The sequence below is a fragment of the Tenrec ecaudatus genome (assembly GCF_050624435.1).
Source record: "Tenrec ecaudatus isolate mTenEca1 chromosome 1 unlocalized genomic scaffold, mTenEca1.hap1 SUPER_1_unloc_14, whole genome shotgun sequence".
NCBI lineage: Eukaryota > Metazoa > Chordata > Mammalia > Afrosoricida > Tenrecidae > Tenrec > Tenrec ecaudatus.
This window is the reverse complement of record NW_027457554.1, coordinates 1,005,866-1,029,856: the sequence shown is the minus strand read 5'-3', so window position 1 is coordinate 1,029,856 and position 23,991 is coordinate 1,005,866. Positions and strand designations below refer to the sequence as shown.

At 50.0% G+C, this 23,991-nt stretch overlaps 1 pseudogene; it reads left to right on the top strand.

Annotated features, from left to right (window-relative positions):
- Window positions 1–1,417: 1,417 nt before the first annotated feature.
- Window positions 1,418–23,991, top strand: part of LOC142435768 (bifunctional peptidase and (3S)-lysyl hydroxylase JMJD7-like) — a 64,612-nt pseudogene continuing 42,038 nt past the window's right edge.

The following is a 23,991-nucleotide window of genomic DNA, read 5'->3' as shown; positions in this document are numbered from 1 at the left end:
AGACCGAGGGGTAGACTGGGTCACCGCTTGGGGCCAAGGCAGTATGAACATCAGGGCACTCATGTCCCCACCATCACACAGGACGGCGACTGGATCCAGGGGTGGGGCCAGAAGCTGGAATAGCCTGTCCCTCTTGGGGACCACAAAGAGAAGCTGATGCGGTTTCAGAAACACCTGGCCTATGAGACAGAGACCCCATGGAAGGGAGGCAGGAAGGGAATTGACAGGAAGGCCTGGGACCCCTGCTAGGTACTTGTTTTCCATCCAGCAGCCTTGTCCCCAACATCAGCAGTGTCACTGTGCAGACACTAATCAGACTCTGTCACCTGCCCGAGGCCAAGGCCAAGACCAGCCAGGAAGAAAGGATTGATGAGAACCCTGGGCAGAAGGGCAGAGGTCAAGCCTGTAATGTGCCCGTCTTCCACAGGGTGCCCTTGCTAGAGTCCTGGACCTTGGGAAGGATCGGGAGAGCATGGAGAGGCTGCTGCACAGACACGAGGCCTTGGAGCAGGAGATGGGCCTCCTCCAAGTTCAGGGGCAGGTATGCCACTGTGTCTAGCATCGGGGCCAGGCCAGGGGACCTCTTCTGTGGGACCCTGCAGAGGAAGAGCTGAGCCAGTACACTCCCATACCAGGGGCCTCTTGAGCACAAACTGATCCCCTTCCTCAGCCTCCGGACATCCCCCATATCACGGAGCAGAAGGCAGCCCTCCTCTGCCAGAGAAGCCTGGGGTCAGCCCGCAGCCTCGGCCACAGGTGCCAACAGTTTATGGACAGCTGGCAACAGCTCCAGAGCAGAGCCCAGAAGTGGTATGGACACCCTTTGGGTCCATTTCTTCACTCCTGCCCCCCTTCAGCAATCAAGTCCCATGCATCTCCTTGACTCCTTGTTTTAGGGTACAAAAGAGACCTTCAGGACAAACAATGTAAAGAAAACATCGATCAAGTATTAAAAGAGACCACGATCACACAATGACCCAGACACATCATACGTGAAACAAATCCAGGGAGACTCATATGTGTGTAAGAAAGAGGTCTACTGGCGATATCTAAAACAGATGGAAATAGAGTTTCCATATGACCCAGCAACCCCCCACCCCCCTTACTGGGCAAGAAACAAACCAAGGTCACACATCTGTGCTCCAATATTCATTGTGGCACAGTTCACAATTGCAAGGAATTGGAAACAACCCAAATTTCCATCACCTGACAATTGGATTAAAAAGCTGGGGTACCTCTACCATCAGGGATCAACGATGTAATGTCACACCGGAAGTTCTTGGCGCCCCAGCATGGGTCTCTGGGCTTCCTGCCTCGGAAGCGCAGCAGCTTGCACGGCGGGAAGGTGAAGAGCTTCCCCAAGGATGACGCCTCCAAGCTGGTCCACCTGACGGCCTTCCTGGGCTACAAGGCCGGCATGACCCACATTGTGCACGAGGTCGACAGACCAGGCTCCAAGGTGATCAAGAAGGAAGTGGTGGAGCCCGTGACCATCGTGGAGACCCCTCCCATGGTGGTGGTGGGCATCGTGGGCTATGTGGAGACACCTCGCGGCCTCCGGACCTTCAAGACGGTCTTTGCGGAACACATCAGTGACGACGAGTGCAAGCGGCGGTTCTACAAGAACTGGCACTAGTCGAAGAAGAAGGCTTTCACCAAGTACTGCAAGAAGTGGCAGGATGACAAGGGTAAGAAGCAGCTCGAGAAAGACGTTAGCAGCATGAAGAAGTCCTGCCCGGTCATGCGCGCGATCACCCACACCCAGACGCGCCTGCTCCCCCTGCGCCAGGAGAAGGCGCACCTGACGGAGATAAGAGGAAGACCCCAGTCTAGTGACATTAGATCAGGTTTAGGGATTGAGTGAAGGGACCCCTCTTGGCTCCCCTCAGCCCCTATTTTGCTTTCCCATTGACCCTGACCCTTGCATCGTGATTGGTCCTTATTCCAGCATGATGGTTGGTTTCATAACCACAGCATATGGAATGTGTTAGTCGATAGCTTATACAGGCACAGCCTCTTGAATGGGTAAGTGAGGAGATGATTTGGGCTCGCTCATGCAGACCTCTAGTTGTCCTTGACATGACTGGTAGAATGGATCATGTGAAGTGATTTGAGATCGGCGCAGAGATCTGATAGGTCATGCAGAGTTCTAGCTGATCCTGGCAGTACCCACATCTCAAGGGCACCCGATTCATGATTGAAGTGAATTGTGCTTATTCAATCATTGTTCTGCTTGCTGTCCTGCTGTGCTGCATCCTCTTTTGCTTTTTTGTGCATGGCTCCCTCTGTTGTGGTGACAAATGGCTCCAGAGGGATTTGACATAGGGAGAAAGCCCATCCACATCAACTGTCACCAGAAGCAGACACTAAGTCCATTTCTCTCACCTCACAGAACTATGCACACCAGACACTGGTAGGGCTGCCTGGGAGGGGAACCCTTAGTGCAGTGGTTCTCAACCTGTGGGTTGCGAACCCTTTAGGAGTCATATGACCCTTTCACAGGGCTCACCCAATTCATAACTGTAGCAAAATTACAGTAATGAAGTAGCAAGAAAATAACTTAATGGTTGGGGGAGGGGGGCATCACCACAAGAGGACCTGTATTAGGAAGGTTGAGAACCACTGCCAAAGTGTGTTTAGGACTTTGCTGCCCTCAAGGTCATCAGACATTCCTGAAGGCAGAGCCACTGCAGGAAGCCCTTCTGGGAAATGCCCTGAAGACAGTTCTCAACCAACTCCACCCTCACTCTCCGAGATCCTAATCATAGGATGCATAGAAATGCTCCCTGCCACTTCGAAGTCTGTAAGTCCATGGGAGATGAAAGCCTCCACTTTCTCCCTTGGAGTGGTGGCTGGTGAGTTCAAACTGCTCACTTTCTGGCTAACATAACCCACAGACCAGCTCCCCCTGAGCTCAGTTTGGTTTGCCGCACAGCACACATTGTTTGAACCTTCTGAAATAGCTATGCCCATGTGCAGGTTGGGGGGATTTCGTACAAGATGCAGTTTTCCACCCTCTCTTGGCAAAAATAATTTTTGCAAAAGGCTTGTATTCTCTTCTGGATCTGAGTAGCAGCTACTCTCATGAAGTCATAGCACATACATTCATGCTACAGTCCTCCCAACTCCCTAATGAATTACGCCGAGTCTGCTCCATGCTTTTCTGTGTCCTACATGGCAGCTGTAGGCACCCAAGGCATGGGCTCTGCAGCCTGGGTCCAAATCTCTCCTTCCCACTTCCTCACTGTGTGGTCCTAGGCTCATGATTTTATCATCCTGTGCCACTGATTTTTCATCTGTAAAATGAGGCCAGAATAGCGTCCACACATAGGCTTGTTAAGTGGAATAATTGAATTATTATACACAAAAAACTTAGAACGGTACTTGGCATCTTGCAAATACTATTAGGTGGTTTAGCATAGGGACTGGGTCATCCATTACATATGCTCAGGTTCAAACTTCCGGCCAGGAAGGGATGGTACACCTAGGTGGGCATTACACCTGGATTGGCCCATCTGGGCCAGGTGAATTCAATCCAGCCATTGGGGTTGACCATGACCGTCAACCACGCCTCCCTATGGAGGAATTGAAAAGGCAGGATCTTGCCCGCTCCGATGTCTCCCTTCGCCCACATTTCTGTTGTCCGTCCCCCAGGGAGGAGTTCACATGTAGATACTTGTAATCAGTTCCCTCTTTCCAATCCACCCTCCCACAACCCTCTCAGTATCACCACTCACAAATTATCAAGGTTTCTTGATGGATGGGGGAGCGGGGAGGGAGGGGAAAAATGAGGACTTGATGCCAGGGGCTTAAGTGGAGAGCAAATGTTTTGAGAATAACGAGGGCAATGAATGTACAAATGTGCTTTACACAATTGATGTATATATGGATTGTGATAAGAGTTGTATGAGCCCTAATAAAACGATTTTTAAAAAAAGAAAAAAGGCAGTACCCGGAGCCCACTGAGTGACTTTCTCTCCAGCAGTTTCTAGGTAGGCTGTGCCCCGTGAGGGGCCCTGAGGTGCCTGTGTAAACCTGAAACTTCTTCTCTCAAAAAACTCACTTGGATCACAATCCAGGCTTCGAAGTGAATTCTTTCTCACGCGAAGCCAAGGCCTGAGGTATATCTCTCCCAGGAGAGATCTAACAATAGTATCTCTTATTATAGCATTAGGAGCCCAGGTGGAGTAGTGGACTGTGCATTAAGCTGCTAATCGCAAGGTCGGGGGTTTGAACTGACTAGCCGTCCGTGGGAGAAATATGAGGTTGTCTATTTCTGTAAGGCAGTGATTCTCAACCTTCATAATGCCCCCACCCTTTAATACATTTCATGTTGTGTACACCTGCAACCATAAAATTATTTTCATTGTTACTTCATAGCTGTAATTTTGCTATTGTTATGAATTGGTTGACCCCTGTGAAAGGGTTATTTGATCCCCAGAGGGGTCGCGACCCACAGGTTGAGAACCACTACTGTAAGGATTTAAAGTCTCAAAACCCCAAAGGGGCAGTTCTTTGTCCTATTGGGCCGGTATGAGTGGGAGTCAATAAAATGGTAGTTAGGTTTTTTTCTGCATCAGTATCAGATTCTGGTGGCAATCTCAGTCATCCTGCATTGTGGTCTGGTTTGAACTCTGGTAGATCTGTGGGAAATGACTGCCCTGGTTTGAGGTGAGGGCTACGGTGCTGTAGTGGTAGATCTCTCATCGTCTTTCACCGGGAAGACCCGGGTTCGATTTGCAGCCAATGTGCCCCAGACTGTCAGTGAAAGCTTGTGTGTTGCTATGACACTGAGCAGGCTTCAGTGATGTTTCCAGACTGAAATAGAATAAGGACGAAAGACCTGATTATCTCCATCCACACATCGACCTATGGCCCGCCACGGTTGGCTTCCTTCCCAGCCCTGGTGATAGCACAGACTGGCATAGTTTGCTCCGCTTCCCATGAGGTGCCCATGAGAGGCTGACTCGACAACCACGGTCAAGATCAACAGCTTGAACTCCTTTCTGGGTCTACAGAAACAAGAACAACCTTCTGAAATGAGGTCGCATTGCTGTTTGGGACTGGGAGAATGCCTTTGTGACTAGGATTGTGCTCTGGATCCCAAAGGCGACTTTTAAACACAGCAACATAGCAACTCCGGAAGTTGCCATAGTAGAAGCCAGGTTTAAAAAAAAAAAAAAAAAGTACTACTGACTTGCTCAAAGGAGGCCAGAGGTGGGGTGGGGTGGGGTGGGAGACTCCTCTACAAATGAACAAATTTGTTTCCTTACTTATTTGTCATGTCTTTTGGTCCTGAAAGATAGGGGGGGGGAAAGCAGACGAGAAGAGGAAACGGCGACTGACAGTCATCTTGTTGGTGTTCCCACAGCATCCCCTCCTTAGGCACTTGCTGCCATCTCATCCAACTCCACTCAGTATATTTTCACCCAGCAATGATGCAGAAATGTCTGTGTACTCCAGTTTTATTGCAGTCGGGCAGCGTTTATGGGTTTGACTTTCAACTCAGCATGGCAGGACGTCTAGAAGCAATTATAACCAGAACCTGCTCTGTCTGTGCGGTGGGCAGGCAGTGACGGATCCCCAGCTTCTGGAACACTAGTGCCCCCTCCCAGCTCAGGATAATGACGGTGACACTCGGCCTCCTTGTTGTCTGGGGGATCTCTAGGAGCTCTCCTCTGAAACCTCATATTATTGGCATTTCTTTGAGTGAACACATCAAATTAGTGACTGTAAAGGAAGGCGTAGGAGATGATTATTGGTGACAAGACAAGCCTCAACCACCTCCAGAGAGCATGTCTCCTAAGTGCAAAGTATGGAGAGCGAGGAAACAATTGACCACAAATGGAATAGGCTTTGAGTCTCGTCACACAATGTATGTGCTTGGTCACTGAGGCGCCAACATTTTGGCTGGAGGACGGATATGGATTGTGCAGCCGTGATTGCCATCCAGAACGTGCCGTGCTATTGTGAAAAATGATTTTTTATTCTGAGCAAATCTCTGCTTCCACTTGCTTTAATGCTTCGCCAGAGAGCCAGGGACTCTGGGAGGGGTCGGGATGCACAGGGCTGGGCTGACCTCAGGAACTCATGTGTAAAGGGCTTTTTCTCACTTGGAAGCAGGCTGGGTTCACAGCTGTTCTTTCTGGTAAAGCTTGTTTCTGAACCTTGCCACGTCTGAGTCCGAAGAGGGAAATGAAGGTGACAAATGCTGCGAGGAGCCCTGTGCACATCTTGGCTATGGTCCTGCTTAAGTCTGTTTCATTTGAATCCCAGTTTTACCTTTCCTCCTTTCTGGGTTCCGAAGCATCAGATGGGTGCCAAACGCTTCCACGGACAACACTAAAGCTGAACAAGGTGGAGGCAGATGAAGAGCAACGGGAAGTTGGTGTTTGGGAGACTGAATACTTGGGCTTCCTAGGCTATGCCAGCTGGTGGTTAGAGCCCTGTTTCAGATTCCACTGAAATCTCCTAGTGTCCAAGGACCAAGTGGCTCCTAAGTCCAGAATTTCTGTTACATGTCTCACCAAGGAGAAGCTGGGCCAAAATGCATTGAAGAATAAAGCAGGAGCTTGGCTTGTGAATCCACTCTCTGATTCTGAAATTTCAAAGGCTCTGTGCACAGACATTTCAACACTGAAAGCACAGCAGGGAAAATCAAAGACTTGGGCTTCCTCCTTGCCCCTCTTTTAGGTCTTTTATGGTTTTCCAAGGCGCCTCCCAGAGCCGAGTGTTGTATAGGTCATGTTTAAAAATGTCGTAGTTCTGAGGGACTTGCTGTTCTGCTTTCTTTGGCAAGGAGACCCGGTTTCTTGTCTTGTGGCCAAACACAGAGCACAGATGTCTGTGGGCCCCCTCCCTTTCCCCTGACCTTTGCTCTCTTCTCTGGATACCCTACTGACCTGTTCTCCTTTACAAGATCTGAACTGCTCACACACTTCGTTAAATTCTCATCCTAGCGAGAAGCATCTGAGCATCTTATTAGAGCCTTTATGAGTTCTGTTCTCGATGCCTATTTGTGTAACTTCAGGTCTCTGGCATGGAAACGTCCCATGCCCACAGACCCACACAGGTAATATAAACTCCAACAGTAGTTTAAGGTTTAAGGTTGTCACAGGGAACTCTGCGGCCCGTGTCTCCTGGTGAACCACACAGGCTGTCTAAAGGGGCTAGTTACATCTCAATGTAGCCATGCAGGAATGTAGACCGGTTAGGTAGCAAGACAAGGGGTTGTTCCTCTGCATGCTTAGGGGGCCCCCTACGGGAGGTTGGAAGGCAATGCGGGCTAAGCCCAAGCCAGGAGAGCTTAATTGACGCCTCCCAGCTGAAACCCTTAAAAGGCTGTAATCTGGAGACCACCGCCCCTTCCCTTCAGCTGCTTCTCTACCTTCCACTCAGCAGGGCTGGGTGTGCAGTGTCATGAGGGTGCCCGTGTTCAGTTTAGTGTAATGCCGGAACGTTCTTCTCTCATGTATATAAACCCACTCGGATTACCAACCAGGCTTTGGTGTGAATTTCTTTCCAGTGTGTAGCCAAGGACCGAGACATTTCCCACCCGAGAAACCTAACAGACCCAGACTTACAATAAACCCATATTTTTATTTATAAGGCAAGAGGTGACCAGGTCTAGACAATAATGGTGAAGAGGGCCCTGGGTTTGAGAAAGATTCTGAAGTAGAATCCATAACCCTTAGAAATGTATTGGCCTTAGGGGAGGGGCAAAGAGGGCTGGATTGAGAAAGTCTCTGGCATCCAGTTCTGACTTGACTTCTGGATCCTGAATCCTTCAGGGCCATCACCTTGCCCTCCACCCAGACCTTCCAATAGCCATCTTCTCAGAGCCTTGTTAAGTTCTCATAATACATTACACCTGCCATCCTGTGAGCAGCTACCAAACCCAGGCACTTTTTTTCAAAGACAAGCTCGCTCTCTCTACCCCTAAGAGCAGGTAGTTTGGGGATGATGAATATGAGATACCACAGAAGACAAATCTGTTATCTTCCATGGTGCACAAAACATGCTGTCACAACCAGACTCGTGACAATCCCTCAGTTACCTAAATTGCTTCACTGCTACTTTTTAATTAAGCCTCATTAGATTGTCATATATTGATAAGAGGGAGGACCCTGAGCTAGATGCAGAAATTAAAGCTTTCCTCATCCTGTGCTTTTATATGAATGTGTTAATTATTTTTGTCATTAGGGAGAATAATGGAGGGATGGAGCAATACCAAACAGAGTTTGACAAAGTGTTGGTGTTTGCTGCGGCAAACGTGGTGCGTGTCAGATACAATCCGTCACCCAGTGAGTCTACAATTAATACCAAGGGACAAAGGTAGGATTCCCTGTAATAAATAGCCTTCCTCCTAGATGCTAATGGGGACCCAGCAGGACCCAATGTTGTGTTGTCGCAGTTGTACACGGGCCCTTAGAGGACACAGAGCTGGTGTTTGAAACGAGTCTTGTTTGCCCCCAGTTGGAGCTCATCCACCCCAGGACGGTCCTATCCACTGCCAGGGACTCACAGCACCCCCTCCACAGGATGCAGCCAGCTCTCCAGCTCCCAGATGCTCCCCCGTATGCAGGGCTTGGGGCAGGACGTGGCGTGAGGAGTGGGCACTGGGCAACCTGGGGTCCCATCCAACCTGGCCCAGGGCGTGCACAGTCCCACCTTGCAGGCCTCCTGGAGTGTGGTCTCTTTCCTCCTACAGTTGGCCCTCAGCTCGCCCCAGAGCTGCTGCAATTCCTGTAGCCTCGCCTGGAAGGTCTCTGAGGCCCAGTGGCCCCCCTGCAGGCCCCTCTGTCCCTCCTGCAGCCACAGTGGGCACACAGACCTCCTACAGCCACCAGCCTTGTGGCTGTTGGTTCTGGGCACTAGCTTGTAAGCTTCGTTCCCCCCTCTATGTAATGGGCACAACAATGGATTTTTTTGTTTCAAGGAGAGAAACCATATACAGTCCTGAGAGGGGCCCATCTTTTCTAGATGGGAATAGAGACACTTAAAAAAGAAGAAAAAAAAGGATTGAACTCCAGGCCCTTCACCAGCAGGGACAAATGCTCTGGTCTCACTGTGTCCCCTAAAAACATCATGTCAAAACGCTTTCTTTTAAATTATGGACATCACTGCATTATAGTTATGACAGCCAAAGGTGGAAGCCACCTTTGAGTCCGTGGACAGATGGATGGACCAAGTCAGTGAGTTCGAGTTCTAGAACGGAGTGGTGTCCTTTCATTAAAATAGGGGGATAAATGTCAGTTCACAAATGAACCTTGAAGAGACATGCTGGGAATGAAATAAATAAAACTCCCAACTCACTGCCATCCAGTCAACTCTGACTCATGGTAACCCTAAAGGGCAGAGTGGAACTGCCCCCACGATTTCTGGGGATGGTAACTCTTTTACAGACATAGAAAGCTTCATCTTTCACACAAGGTGCAGCTGGTGGACTTGTCTTGCAGATCACAGTCCAATTCGTAACCACTACGCCAGCAGGGCTGCTGGTAATGACATAAGCCAGACACAAAAGAACAGGTGTAGATCCGAGCCAAGTAGAGAAAGGGTGAGCACAGGCAAAGGCACAGAGGCAGGCAGATCGGAGATATACTGGTTTACGGTGGCACCCTTGGGCGGGTTAGTGCCCTGTGACCCCGCTAACCATTTATTTATTATTATTATTACTTTTCCTTTCCACGCCTCTTTTTTATCTGTCTACCATGTGTATCCCTGAATTTGGTCTAGTCCCTGCCATATTACCTGGTCCTCACCCCAGGAATGTTCATACAGTAGCTTTTCCCCTATGTCCCTTTTGCATTTTTTTTAAAGCTTACCTCCGTGGACTCAATGTGTACTTGTTCTTTTGTGCTTGGTTTACTTCGCTTAGCATGCTTTCATCCAGTTCTTCCCATGCAGTGATGCGCTTCAAACTTTCATCACTACTTTTTAGCGATGCGTAGTACTCCATTGTATGTATGTACCACGGTTTTTTTCCCCCCACTGAAAAAGAAGTCTTTATTCTGATCCCACCAGCTGTACCATCTGTTATGCGCCTTCCTCCTTGGCAATCCGGTTTTTCTTGAGTGGTCCCATGAAAGCTTTTTTCTCTTCCACGGTCTGGAAACGTCCATGGCCCAACTTGGAAGTGGTGTCGATGAACTCGAGGTCGATCTTCTCCAGGGCACGGCGCTTGGTCTGCACCAGCAGGGACTTGTGCAGAGTCAGCACCCGCTTCTTGGTGCCCACCATGCCGCCCTTCAGCATGACAAAGTCATTGATCACTTCCCCGTAGTGGACAAAGTCACCCAGGGGGTTGTTGCTCTTGACTGAGTGATCATAGTCCGTGGAGGCATTGTTCTTGATAAGCTTGCCGTCCTTGACGAGGTAGCCCTGGCAAATCTTATAGATCTTGTTGATCTCTGTGCAGTGGTGGTAGCCTTCCTGCCCAGCGTGGGCCATCGAGAAGGCCACACGGGCGGGATGCCAGACCCCATATACAAGCCACCTTGCGCAACCCTCGGTGGGTCTTTCGGAGCAGCTTCTTGGTGTGCCAACGACTGGTGACCCCTTTGTAGCCTTTGCCCTTGGTCACCCCCGTGATGTCGATCATTTCATCCTACCCAAACACCTGGTTCACTGGCACCAGCTTCTCTCGGGCCCAGTCCAGCTTCTCAGCCACGGAGCCCCCGTTCACCTGCATCTCCGTCAGGTGCACCTTTTCCTGGCGCAGGAGGAGCAGGCGCGTCTGGGTGTGGGCGATGGCGCGCATGACCGGGCAGGACTTCTTCATGCTGCTAAAGTTTTTCTCGAGTTGCTTCTTACCCTTGTCATCCTGCCACTTCTTGCAGTACTTGGTGAAAGCCTTCTTCTTCGACTAGTGCCAGTTCTTGTAGAACCGCCGCTTGCACTCGTCGTCACGGATGTGTTCCGCAAAAACCGTCTTGAAGGTCCGGAGGCCACGAGGTGTCTCCACATAGCCCACGATGCCCACCACCACCATGGGAGGGGTCTCCATGATGGTCACGGCCTCCACCACTTCCTTCTTGTTCACCTTGTCGCCTGGCCTGTCGACCTCGCGCACAATGTGGGTCATGCTGGCCTTGTAGCCCAGGAAGGCCGTCAGGTGGACCGGCTTGGAGGCCTCATCCCTGGGTAAGCTCTTCACCTTCCCGCCTTGCCGGCTGCTGTGCTTCCGAGGCAGGAAGCCTAGAGACCCATGCTGGGGCGCCAAGAACTTCCGGTGTGACATTATATCGTTGATCCCCGCTAGTAGAGGTACCCCAGCTTTTTAATCCAATTGTCAGGTGATGGAAATTTGGGTTGTTTCCAATTCCTTGCAATTGTGAACTGTGCCAATGAACTTTGGAGCACAGATGTCTGACCTTGGTTTGTTTCTTGCCCAGTAAGGGTGGGGGGGTTGCTGGGTCATATGGTAACTGTATTTTCATCTGTTTTAGATATCGCCAGTAGACCTCTTTCTTACACACATATGAGTCTCCCTGGATTTGTTTCACGGATGATGTGTCTGGGTCATTGTGTGGTTGGGGTTTCTTTTAAGACTTGATCGATGTTTTCTTTACATTGTTTGTCCTGAAGGTCTCTTTTGTACCCTAAAACAAGGAGTCAAGGAGATGCATGGGACTTGATTGCTGAAGGGGGGCAGGAGTGAAGAAATGGACCCAAAGGGTGTCCATACCACTTCTAGGCTCTGCTCTGGAGCTGTTGCCAGCTGTCCATAAACTGTTGGCAGCTGTGGCCGAGGCTGCGGGCTGACCCCAGGCTTCTCTGGCAGAGGAGGGCTGCCTTCTGCTCCGGGATATGGGGGATGTACGGAGGCTGAGGAAGGGGATCAGGTTGTGCTCAAGAGGCCCCTGGCATGGGAGTGTACTGGCTCAGCTCTTCCTCTGCAGGGTCCCACAGAAGAGGTCCCCTGGCCTGGCCCCGATGCCAGACCCAAAAGCATACCAGCCCCTGAACTTGGAGGAGGCCCATCTCTTGCTCCAAGGCCTCGTGTCTCTGCAGCAGCCTCTCCATGCTCTCCAGATCCTTCCCAAGGTCCAGGACTCTAGCAAGGGCACCCTGTGGAGGACGGGCACATTACAGGCTTGGCCTCTTCCCTTCTGCCCAGGGTTCTCTTTGATCCTTTCTTCCTGGCTGATTAGTGTCTACACAGTGACACTGCGGGTGTTGGGGACAAGGCTGCTGGATGGAAAACCAGTACCTAGCAGGGGTCCCAGGTCTTCCTGTCAATTCCCTTCCTGCCTCCCTTCCATGGGGTCTCTGTCTCATAGGCCAGGCGTTTCTGAAACCGTATCAGCTTCTCTTTGTGGTCCCCAAGAGGGTCAGGCTATTCCAGCTGCTGGCCCCACCCCAGGATCCAGTCGCCGTCTTGTGTGATGGTGGGGACATGAGTGCCCTGATGTTCATACTGCCTTGGCCCCAAGCGGTGACCCCGTCTACCCCTCGGTCTCTGCCAAGGAGTGAAATGCTGACCAAGCTCAGGGACAGCAGAATAATTTTTCTTTCACCCAAGATGATAGGGCCCAGGCCCATCAGTCTTCAGATCTAGGAAGTGGCTGGGCAGGAGCCATGGGTGGGTTCTCATGTGGAGGGTGCCCCTCACCCACCCCTGGGGCCCTGTCTACTCTGCCCATCAGGATGACAGGTGTCCACACGGGTCTGAGATCAAGGGCCCTGGGCTCCAGTCCTAGCTTTGCCCCTGGAAAAGCCATTAAACTCTCCACATCCCGTTCCACCGCAGGCCGCCCCTTGGCCCCTAGTGGGGCTGAAGGTCACTTATAAAGGTAAAATGGGGTTCAGGTGGGGTGCCCTCTGACCTGGCTAGCAGCCCTGAGAAAGCCGGCAGTAATCAGAGAGATGTGAAGCTTGTGTCACTGACCCTCTCCCAGGGCTTCCACTCAAGCGGACCGCTCACGTATCGTGCCCAACAGGCCCTGAACCCAGGGGCCTGGCAGCACCCTGGCCTGCTCTCTCAGCTCAGCCTCCTGCACAGTGGGAGGTGGGAGGTGGGCCCAGCCCTGAGTACTGAGTGTACCCCTGCTGGGGCTGGCTCACAGCCCATAGCCCTCACTATAATTCGTTGGGGCCTCCCCTCAGCTCTGCAGTTGAGGGTTGGCCAGGCTCCTGGGCAGAAGGAAGCAGGGGCCATGTGATATGGGCAGATCCAAATGCCCTTTGTGGTCCCCAGAGTGTAGCCTAACCCATCCCCATGCGCGTCTGGGTTCTTGGGCACCTCGGCTTGGTCACCAGCCCTGGATTGGAGCCCCTGGCTCCTTGGTAATCCCTCACCCACCAGCACAGGTTGGGTGTGCATACACACCTCACCCGTGTGCCCCCAACAGTCTGGATACCCCGGCCTTATCAGGGTAACGCCCATGACCGTCCCGGGAATCACCTCCCTGTCCTGTGTGCTCAGCACCTCTTGATGGTGCCATGCTTCTGGATCAGCCGCTCCACCTCTTCCACAGAGCCCTCCAGGGCACTGGCTTCCTGGAAGACCTGGGGCAGTCATGGAGGTGACACAGAGGTGGGGAGGCGTGTCGGGGGCACAGATGCTGGTTCAAAGGGAACCCTAGACAGCAACATCTGCCAGAACCTTGGTTTACAGCCTGGTCTCTCTGGGGGTGCATCAAGGGGCCTGTGGCTGGGGGTGGGGAGGTGGGTGCTGAGCAGGAGGGGAAGGAACCTGAGGAAGAAGAGCACTCCAACCTGGGGGCCGTTAGGAACATCCCAACTTCTGACAAGGTGGGGGGGAGCCCCATCAATTTCCAACCAAACCGCGTAGGGCTTGGCTGGCCGGGGCCAGGTGTGGGGAGGAGATGGCCCTGAGTGACCTGAGGCTCAGGTGTCCCCTTGGCCACTTGGGAAGACACACTATCTAGCTCCGTATCAGAATAGCAGCCAGTGATCCAGGAAGCAAGGGGGATTGGGGTGGTACTACAGTAGGACTGGAGGTCCTGGGGTCAGTGTGTCTGTGTGTGGTGAGGGGAGCTGTCTCCTGAGCCTGCAGGATCTTGTCCAGCTGCCTCACTGTCTGAGGAAGAGCTGCTTGTGGTGAATGGCCTGCCGTCTCCCTTGATTCCGTTCCCAGGCCTGAAAGACCTGCTCCCAAGCATCCTGCATGACGCATAGCCTTTCCTGACCTGGGCATGGAAATGGACACAACCGAAGGTGGTGCTGAGGGAAGCTCCAGAGAAAAGGTGCCTGACTGTCCCACCCAAGGGGAGGGTATTATTTGTGTTTCCACAGGGAAAGAGGGACCAGATATCAAGCCAGTGCCAGATGAATGCAGTGTGCCCACACGGAGTGGGGAGCCAGTGGAGGGGCCTGAGGACTGGGCTCCCATACCAGCTATGTGGACAACTTCCCCTGCCCCCAGAAGAATTTACTTCAGAGGACAGCACTGAAGCTGCATCTAGGAGAGAGGGGCATGTTTGATCAGAGCAAATGGGAGCAAAAAAGGGGGAGGAAGAGAGAGTGGAGCACATCCAGGCCCATCAGGCCTGGGGGACGATATCCCGGCTCTGAACAGCCAATGGACAGAGTGGACAATGTGGCTGCTCCCACTACGAGACACATCGTCCATTGATGGCCCAGGGCCCTAAGGGGGACAACACTGGAGACTCAGGGTTAGAACTGGCCCAGACTGATCCTATGGCACTGAGGCAAACCACTAAAAGTGTGTGGCAGAGCAACCGTGGGAGCAGAGCAGGGAGCCAGTGAGGTAGTACAAAGGACAGACTCTGGGGCCAAAGCATGGTACCCCATTGGACCTGACTGAAGGACACGCCTAGAGATTAAAATCTGACCTTCATCTATGTAAAGGTTTTTCTTTCTTTAAAATTTTTTTCTTTTATTTTATTCTTAAAAAAGCATTTTATTAGGGACTCATACAACTCTTATCACAATCCATACTTACATCAGTTGTATAAAGCACATCTGTACATTCTTTGCCCTCATCATTTTCAAAGCATTTGTCTTCCAAAATTAATTTATTCTTCTATGGGTAATTGGTTTCCTTTTTGTTGTCATTGCTGTGTTCTCACTCATTGCCTATCTTGCAATGACTTGATCTTTGGTGCATATTATTATCTCTACAGACCTATCTAGATACGATAGACTGCAAGAATAGTTTGGAGGAGAAAACAAGGGGACCAATAGTTCCGCGGGAATAGGGGAGTGGGAAAGAAGGGGGCAAAGGTGTAGTGCTGAACAACCCAGGAACAGGGGAGCAATAAGTTATCCAAAATCAGTAGCAAGGAGGCTGTGAGTGGTCTGGTAGGGATTCAGCAAGGGCAAGGTAACCGAGAGAAATTACTGAAACCCAAATGAAGGCTGAGCATGATAGTGGGACAAGAGGAAAGTAAAAGGAAATAGAGGAGAGAACTAGGTGACAAAGGGTATTTATAGAGGTCCAAAGACTGGAATGTACATATGTAAATATATTTATATGAGTGTAGGGAAACAGATCTATGTGCATATATTTATAGGTTTAGTACTAAGGCAGCAGATGGACATTGGGCCTCCACTCAAGCACTTACTCAATGCAAGAACACGTTGTTCTATTAAATTGGCATTCCAGGATTCACACCTTCCCGACACGATTGCTGAAGAAAAATGTGTGCATAAGCAAATGTGGTGAAGGAAGTTGACGGTGCAAGGCTATCAAAAGATATAGCGTCTGGGGTGTTAAAGGCTTGAAGATAAATAAGCGGCCATCTAGCTGAGAAGTATCAAAGCTCACATGGAAGGAGAACACCAGCCTGGCTGACCACGAGGTGTAGAAGGGACCAGTTATCAGACATCAAAGAACTAAAAATCGTATCAGTGGGTGCCCACCTTCCTGATACGATCAGTGAAGACAAACGTGTGCATAAGCAAATGTGGTGAAGAAAGCTGATGGTGCCTGGCTGTCAAAAGATATAGCATCTGGGATCTTTAAGGCTCAAAGATAAACAAGTGGCCACCTAGTTCAGAAGCAACAAAGCCCACATGGAAGAAACACACCAGCATGTGTGACCACGAGCTGTCGAAGGGATCATGAGGTATCAAGAATCAAAGAACAAAAAATCATATCATTGAAAATGTGGGTGAGTGCAGAGTGGAGACTCAAAGCCCATTGGTAGCCAAACGGACACCCTTTACTGAAGGGTTGTGGGGAGGAAATGAGCCAGTCAGGGTGCAGGGTAGCAACGATGAAACATATAACTTTCCTCTAGTTCTAAAATGCTTCCTCCCCCCACTCTCATGATCCCAATTCTACCTTACAAATCTGGCTAGATAAGAGGGTGTACATAGGTACAGATAGGAACTGGAAACACAGGGAACGCAGGACAGATGACTCCTTCAGGACCAGTGGTGAGAGTGGCGATGCCTGGAGGGTGGAGAGAATGTGGGGTGGAAAGGGGAAATTGATTACAAGAATCTACAAATAGCCTCCTCCCTGGGGGAGGGACAGCAGAGAAGAAGGAAGGGGGAGACTTTGGACAGTGCAACATATGATAAAATAATATTAATTTATGAATGATGAAGGTTTCGTGAGGTAGGGGGGAGTGGGGAGGGAGGGGGAAAATGAACAGCAGATATTAAGGGCTCAAGTAGAAGGCAAATGTTTTGAGAATGATGATGGCAACAAATGTACATATGTTCTTTAAAAAAAAAAAACCCTTTTATTATTTAAGCTTAATTTATTCCCAAGCCATGAGTTTTTGCTTCTTCAGTTTCTTCTGGGAAATCTTTTTCTTCAGTGCAACATCCTCTTCTGGCTTGGGAACGATTTGTTCCTTCTCAGTCAGGATCATTTCAATGTGGCAGGGGGACCACGTGTGGATTAATCTAGCCAAGAGCTCTGTAAGTCCGGTGGTGCATCTTGGGGGCTTTGTTCACCTGGATGTGCTCGATGACCTGAGAATCCACATCTAAACCCTTAAGTTCAGCATGACTTTCTGCATTTTTAAGCATGTGAACCAAACATTCAGCACTCTTTTTGGGCTACCAACTCTGGGTCCCACCCCACTGTTTGGCCTGGGCACATCTACCAACACCATCATTGTCCCGTCGGAAAGGCACACACTGCTTCTGCAGAGTGACGTCTTTCAAGTATTTGATGGCTTTCCAGATGTGCATGCCTTTGATGGCCTGGGCAGTTTCATGGGTGTTTTTGAAGTGGACCCGGAGATTCGACCCTCTGTATTTGCAGGATTTTGTAGGGTTTTCTGGGTCAAATGAGTAGCGAACCATTTTAGCAGGTCACCTCAGGCCGCTACAGTTAGAGGAAGAGCCTGTACATATGTTCTTGACACAATGCATGTATGTATGAATTGTGATAAGAATTGCAAGAGCCCCCAATAAAATGATTAAAAAAATAGAAAAGGAAGGTGCTTGGCCCTGGGGGGCCAGGGTGCGGGGATTCAGTGGGCTGGGGAAGGGCCAGAAAGGGGAGCCGACCTTCACGGCGGACGGCCCTGTAGCCTGGAGCACCTGCTGTCTCCGCTGGGTGGCGCACTGGTGCAGCTCCTTCTGGGCCTCCAGCTTGGCCCGCAGCTCTTGGTGGACACTGAGGCTTTGGGCTCCACTGCCGGGGTCTTGGGGCTCCTCCACCACCTGCAAATCTCACTGCACACTGGCTGTCCAGGAGGCATAGTCTTGCACCTGGAGCCTGGGAGAGCACGGGAGAGCACGGGGTGAGAGGACCTGGTACCAAGGCAGCGTCACAGCCGGCCTGGGTCCACCACCACTCATGTACAAACCTCCATGTCTCTGCCGCTCAATCCCACAGCCTTACCAAGTGTCTACTAGGCCTCAGCTCTGCCCGCCACCCCTCCTTCCCACCCAGTTCTCCAGGGCCAATGAAGTCCCTCATGGGCCGCTTGATAGCTTTGCCCACCCATCCACAACTTTGCCAGATCCCCACTTAGAGGTAGCCTTTGGTGGCCTTGTGTGAGAGCCGAGGGACTCGGGACTCTTGTCCCTTCACTGCCTCACTGTGCAGATGGAGGTTTTTGGTGTTTTTTTTTTAATTTAAATTTATTTATTTTATTGGGGGCTCTTACAGCTCTTGTTACAATCCATACACCAATTGTATCTGACATAGTCATACGTATATTGCCATCATTCTTTTCTAGACATTTATTTTCTGTTGAGCCCTTGGGATCAGCTCCTCTTTTTTTCCTCCTCCCCCATTCATGGTTCCTTGATAGATTATAGATTGTTATTATTTTCATATCTCACATCGACCATTGTCTCTTTTATCCTCAGGTTTCTATTGCTCCTCTCCCTGGGAGAGGTGTGTGGTTATATGCCATTCATTGCTATCGGTTCCCGTTCCTTCCATCCTCTACCTCCCTTCCTCCTACCCTTTTGGTATCTCTATTCCCATTCCTGTTCCTGGGTTCCATGTGTCATGAGTTTTATCTCTTGCTAATACCTATGGACTCTAGTCCAGAGTGGGAAGCGGCACTGGGGTGATGATAGTGGGGGTGAGGAGGCCTCAAGGTGTCAGAGGCAGATTGTGTGATTCATTGGTGCGATCCATTTCTCCTCAGGAGGGCCTCCACCCAGTGGAACACAGCATCTGGGAGGCTTCTGGCTTTCTCCTGAGACAGCATGGTGGCCAAGGGCCCGGGCATTGAGTGTGGGACTCTGGGCCTGGGGTGGCAGCACTTGCAGAAGCCACCCCCTCCCCCAGGCACCCACCTGGATACGGACGAGCCCGTGAGACAGTTGGCTGTGAACTTTGAGGGTGGCCTCAGCATCTCAAAGCAGGTTGGGACTGGCCTGGTCAGCTCCCACAGCTCCAACCAGGCAGCCCTGCCCCCAGGCGGGGGTCAGCAGTTATCCCAGCATGCTCATTTCTCCCCCTCAGCTTCTGTCTGGTCAACCCTTCAGCTTCCTGGCTGGGTTTAGAACTTGTCCTAAGCTCCCAGAGGGCCACCGTCCTGAGATCTTGCTCGGCGCTTTAGGCCTTTCTGCAAACTCTCCTTCCAGGAGCCCATTATCACTAGCAGTTTACCTCTTGCTCTAACGATCCTTCAGGAGGCCTGCTTGGGAAGTGTTGGGCTGTTGCCTGGTTCAGTCCCACTAACTGCTCCTCAGGAGAAAGAAGAGGTTCCCTGCTCCTGGAAAGATTTACTGACTTGCAAACCCTCTGGAGGATCCCCATGAGTCAGCAAGTGGGGTCATTCTAAAGCCCGGCACACGGCATGTAGCCATGTTGTGTGCTACCCATGCATGCTGTGTGTTTGGAGGAGACTGCACACCCTTCAAAGGTAGAAGCTGCAACCCTCCATGGTTCTTGCATTAAGCAAATGCCGGGCCCCTGAGACTCCGGGCCAGCCTCTGGGCTAGGATCAAGGGCAAATCGGGATCTCGCCTAAGCTCCATCTGGGCTGGAAATGCAGTAGCTTGTACTGTGACCTGGGTCAGCCTGGGGCTGTGCAGGGCATCCTCAGCCCAGTTCAACTCTTCCCAGAATGCCCCTGCAGGTGCAGGGAGGCCATGGCTTGGGAAAGTGACCCTGCAAAGTGGGCTTTGTGACCAGGCTCCCTGTTCCACCGACCCAGCTTTGCCTCCTCCACAGGCCGCAGACAGCAGGGGCTGCCCTGGGTTCCCTTAACTCTGGCCCTCTCCAGAGACAGTGGTTTGGCAGAGCCGCAGCACAGCAAGGGTCTCCCTGGAAGCCTCTTCATCCCATGCCCAGCACCTCCTCCCAAACTCACCCCTGCTGCAGGCTGCTGGTACTCACTGTTTGTCCTGTCATCACTGCTGTGCCCTGGGGGCAGTGCTGGGCCACCACTCCAGCAGGCTCTCCGCTAGTGGGGCAGGCTGCCCCCTGGTGGCCACCCATCTTCACGTGGTGCCAAAACATTGCAAACTTGTTTAAGAGGAGCTGAGAAGAGAGGAGAGGGCTCACAGGGGGCCCTGGCTGGTAGGCTGTAAGACACCTCAGTGAGTGACTGGACCGGGCAGGACTGAACAGCCACAGAACTTGCCCCTCTACGCAGAGAGGGGAATAGGAAGCCACAGATGTCCTCAGTCCAGACTGATGTTCCCCATCAGCCCCTTGTGCATGCAGCCCCCCTCCACTACCCGTCTTCATTTGGCTCCAGGGCACCTTCCTTGCCCCTAGCCCCTTCCTCACTAGGGTGTGCTCATAGTCCTCTCTCCTCTGGCCACCTGCTGCTGGCTGCTCAGCCAGCTCTGCAAGTCCTCGGCTTCCCTCAGGAAGCCCTGCAGTGCCAGCATCCTCTTCAGATCCTGGCCCCTGTGGTGACAGCCTGAGTCCACCAATAGTTAGTGTGCATGTGTCCACATTCTGGAGGTCAAGGGACCCAATCAAAGGGGTTGCCTGAAGGACAAGGTTCTTCATGGTCTTTGCCCAGGCTGCTCCTCTGGATTCAAGAAGCAAACCCAGGGCATGGAGAGTTGGGGCTGGGGAGGGTGTGGCTGTGGGGAAGGGCATTTGACTGGATCCAGGGTGCTGAGCCCCTGCCCTGCAGGCTGTCCTCAAAAGTTTGTGGGAAGAGGAAACAGTGAAGGACTCATCTTTTCCTGACACATGTCTACAGGCCTCTGTCACGGTTCTCTTCAAGGCAGGGGTAGCATCTAGGGGAATAAGCAACCCCAGCCAGTTTTCTGGTACCCACGGATGCAGTGACCCTCACTGTTGGGCTGCCAACTCCCGCAGTGTCTGCAGCTGCTTCCAGAGCTTCCCCTGCATCACACCCAGCTGCTCTGAGACCTCAGTTACAAGAATCTACGTATAACTTCCTCCCTGGGGGATGGACAACGGAAAAGTGGATGAAGGGAGAAAAAATATGTAAGATCTGACAAATTATCAAGGGTTCATGAGTGAGGGGGGAACAGGGAGGGCGGAGAAAAATGAGGACATGATGCCAGGGACTTAAGTGGAGAGCAAATGTTTTGAGAATGATGAGGGCAATGAATGTACGGATGTGCTTTACACAAGTGATGTATGTATGGATTGTGATAAGAGTTGTATGTGCCCCTAATAAAATGATTTTTAAAAATTAAATCATTATAATTTCTTAGGACAATGCCATTTGTATTTCAAAGCAACATTCACGAAAGCTATTTTTTCACCTTCACTATCTTCTATTTAGTTTTAGATAGAGCAAAAACAATTCTTATGCCTTTGTATGAGATGTAATGCAAGTAGACCTAAATTTATGCATAATTAAAAATTTGAATGAACAAAATATTTTGTTAAAGAATTTGACCTTTTGTGAAAATCATCGAAAGCATATAGCATTTTAATGAAGGGTGGGAATGTTTTCCTCTATTTTATTCTAGTATTTGGTCTGAGGTTCTTATGGCATATTCTGATTGTTGTCATGTAAGAGAATGTACATTCCATATAAGAGAAAGCTTTCCTGATAATATTTTCCTATCCATTGCTTCCTGCTGAATCTCTCATTTGTTCTTTTATCATTATTTTTTCCTATAAAAAACCCAGGCTGCTTAATTTTATTCTTATTAGTCATTTATATATATTAGGAAAATATTTATTATATATACATTTTTATTAAAAATCTTTTATTGGAGACTCTTACAACTTTTGTTGCAATCCATATTGATTGCATCAGGCATTTTGTACATATGTTGCCTTCATTCATTTATAGACATTTCTTTCTTTTTCTTTTTTAAAATCATTTTATTGGGGTTCATACAACTCATCACAATCCATATATACACCAATTGTGTAAAGCACACTTATACATTCGTTGCCTTCATCATTCTCTAAATTTGCTTTCCGCTTGGGTTCCTGGAATCAGCTCATTTCTCCTTTCCCCTCTCCCCCTCTCACCCTGCTCCTCTTCCTTCATGAACCATTAATAATTTATAAATTATTATTTTCTCTTATCTTACACTGCGCGGTGTCTCCCTTCACCCAATTTTCTGTTGCCCATGTCCCAGGGGGGAAGTGATATGTAGATCCTTGTGATCGGTTTCCCATTTCTACACCCACTTCCCTCCCAGTATCGCCACTCTCACCGGTGGTCCTGGGGGGTTCATCTGTCCTGGATTCCCTGTGTTTCCTGTTCCCATCTGTAGCGCTGTGTATCTTCTGGTCTAACCAGGTTTGCAAGGTAGAATTGGGATCATGAGAGGTGGGGGGAGGAAGTGTTTAATAACTAGAGGAAGGTTGTGGGTTTCATTATTGCTACACTGAACCCTGAGTGACTCATCTCCTTCCCACTACCCCTCCGCAAGGGATGTCCAGTTGTCTACAGGTGGGCATAGGTCCCCCGTCATGCACTCCCCTCATTCACGATGATATAATCCCCCCTCCCGCCTTTGTTGCTTGAAAACTGGTCCCCTCAGCCCTTCATGATCACACATGTTGGTGTGATGCTTCCATGTGGGCTTTGTTGCTTCTAGGCCTGCTTGTTTATTTTCAAGCCTTTAAGACCCGGGACAGTATATCGCTTGATAGCTGGGCACCATCAGCCTTCTTCACCACACTTACTTATGCACACATTCATCTTCAGCGTTTATGTGGGGAAGTTGATCACACAGTATTGGTTTTTGTTCTTTGGTGTCTGCTACCTGATCCCTTCAACACCTCGTGTTCACTTAGGCTTGTGTTCTTCTTCTCTGTGGGCTTTGTTGCTTCTGAGCTAGATTTCAGCTTGTTTGCCTTCAAGCCTTTAAGACCCCCAGAGTTTCATTATATTGTGCAGAGAGTGGCTATGAGCCAAACCCACTCGACTGCACCCAACAACAATAACAACAGGACTTGTGCTTCTAACAATATTCTGAATAAGGCCTTAAGAGAACCTCCCCTTTGTTTAGAGCAGCGGCTCTCAACCTGTGGGTCGTGTCTACTTAGGCGATCAAACAGCCCTTTCATGGGGTGGCCTGAATTATAGCAGTAGCAAAATTACAGCTATGATGTAGCAACAAAAATAATTTTATGGTTGTTTGGTCACGACTACATGAGGAACTGGATGAAAGGGTCGTGAGTAAGAATGTTGAAAACCACTGTCCAAGAGGAAGACTCAATTCTTGATACAGTTGAAGGGCAACAAAATAGAGTCAGCCCCAATATAGATGGGATAGCACAGTGGCTGCAACAATAAACACAAGCCAAAGAAACACTGCAAGGATGGCACAAGACGGGACAGTGTTTCATTATATTGACATAGAGTTGCTATGAGTCAAAACCCACAAGAAAAAAAACAGGAATTGTTTTTCTAACAATGTACCTAAGTAGACCTGAGGAGAACCTCCTATTAGTTTAGCGCAGCGGTCCTCAAACTGAGGGTTGTGACCCCTTTTGGGGGACGAATGACCCTCTCACGGCAGTGGGCCGTTCATTAAAGTGGAAAAATTAGAGGTATGATATAGCAATGAAAATAATTTCATGATTTGTCAGTCACCACTACATGAGGAATGGTATGAAAGAGTCGTGGCATTAGGAAGGTTGAGAACCACTTCCCTAGAGGAAGACAGAATTCTTGGTAGAGTACAAGGGCAGCAAAGGAGAGGCAGCCCCTACAAGATTGATTAGCCCAGTGGCTGCAACAATGAGCACAAGCAAATGAACAATCTGAGCATAGCATTGGACTGGGCAGCATTTCATTATATTGTGCATAGAGTTCTTGTGACCAGAAACACACTCAACAAAAATAACTACAGGACTTGTGCTTCTAACAATATGATGAAATAGGACTTAAGAGAAAGTCCTTTAACTTTAGAGCAGCGGTTCTCAATCTGTGGGTCGTGCCCCTTGGGAGGGTAGAATGACCCTTTCACAGGGGTGGCCCAATTCATAACTGTAGTACAATTACAGTGACAAAGTACCAATGAAAATAATTTTATGGTTGTGGGTCCCCAATAAATGAGAATCAATATGAAAGGGTAGTGGCATAAGGAAGGTTAAGAACCACTTCTCTAGGGCAAGACACAAATTTGGTACAGATGGGAAGGAAGAGAGCGGCAGTCTCCAACAAGTTG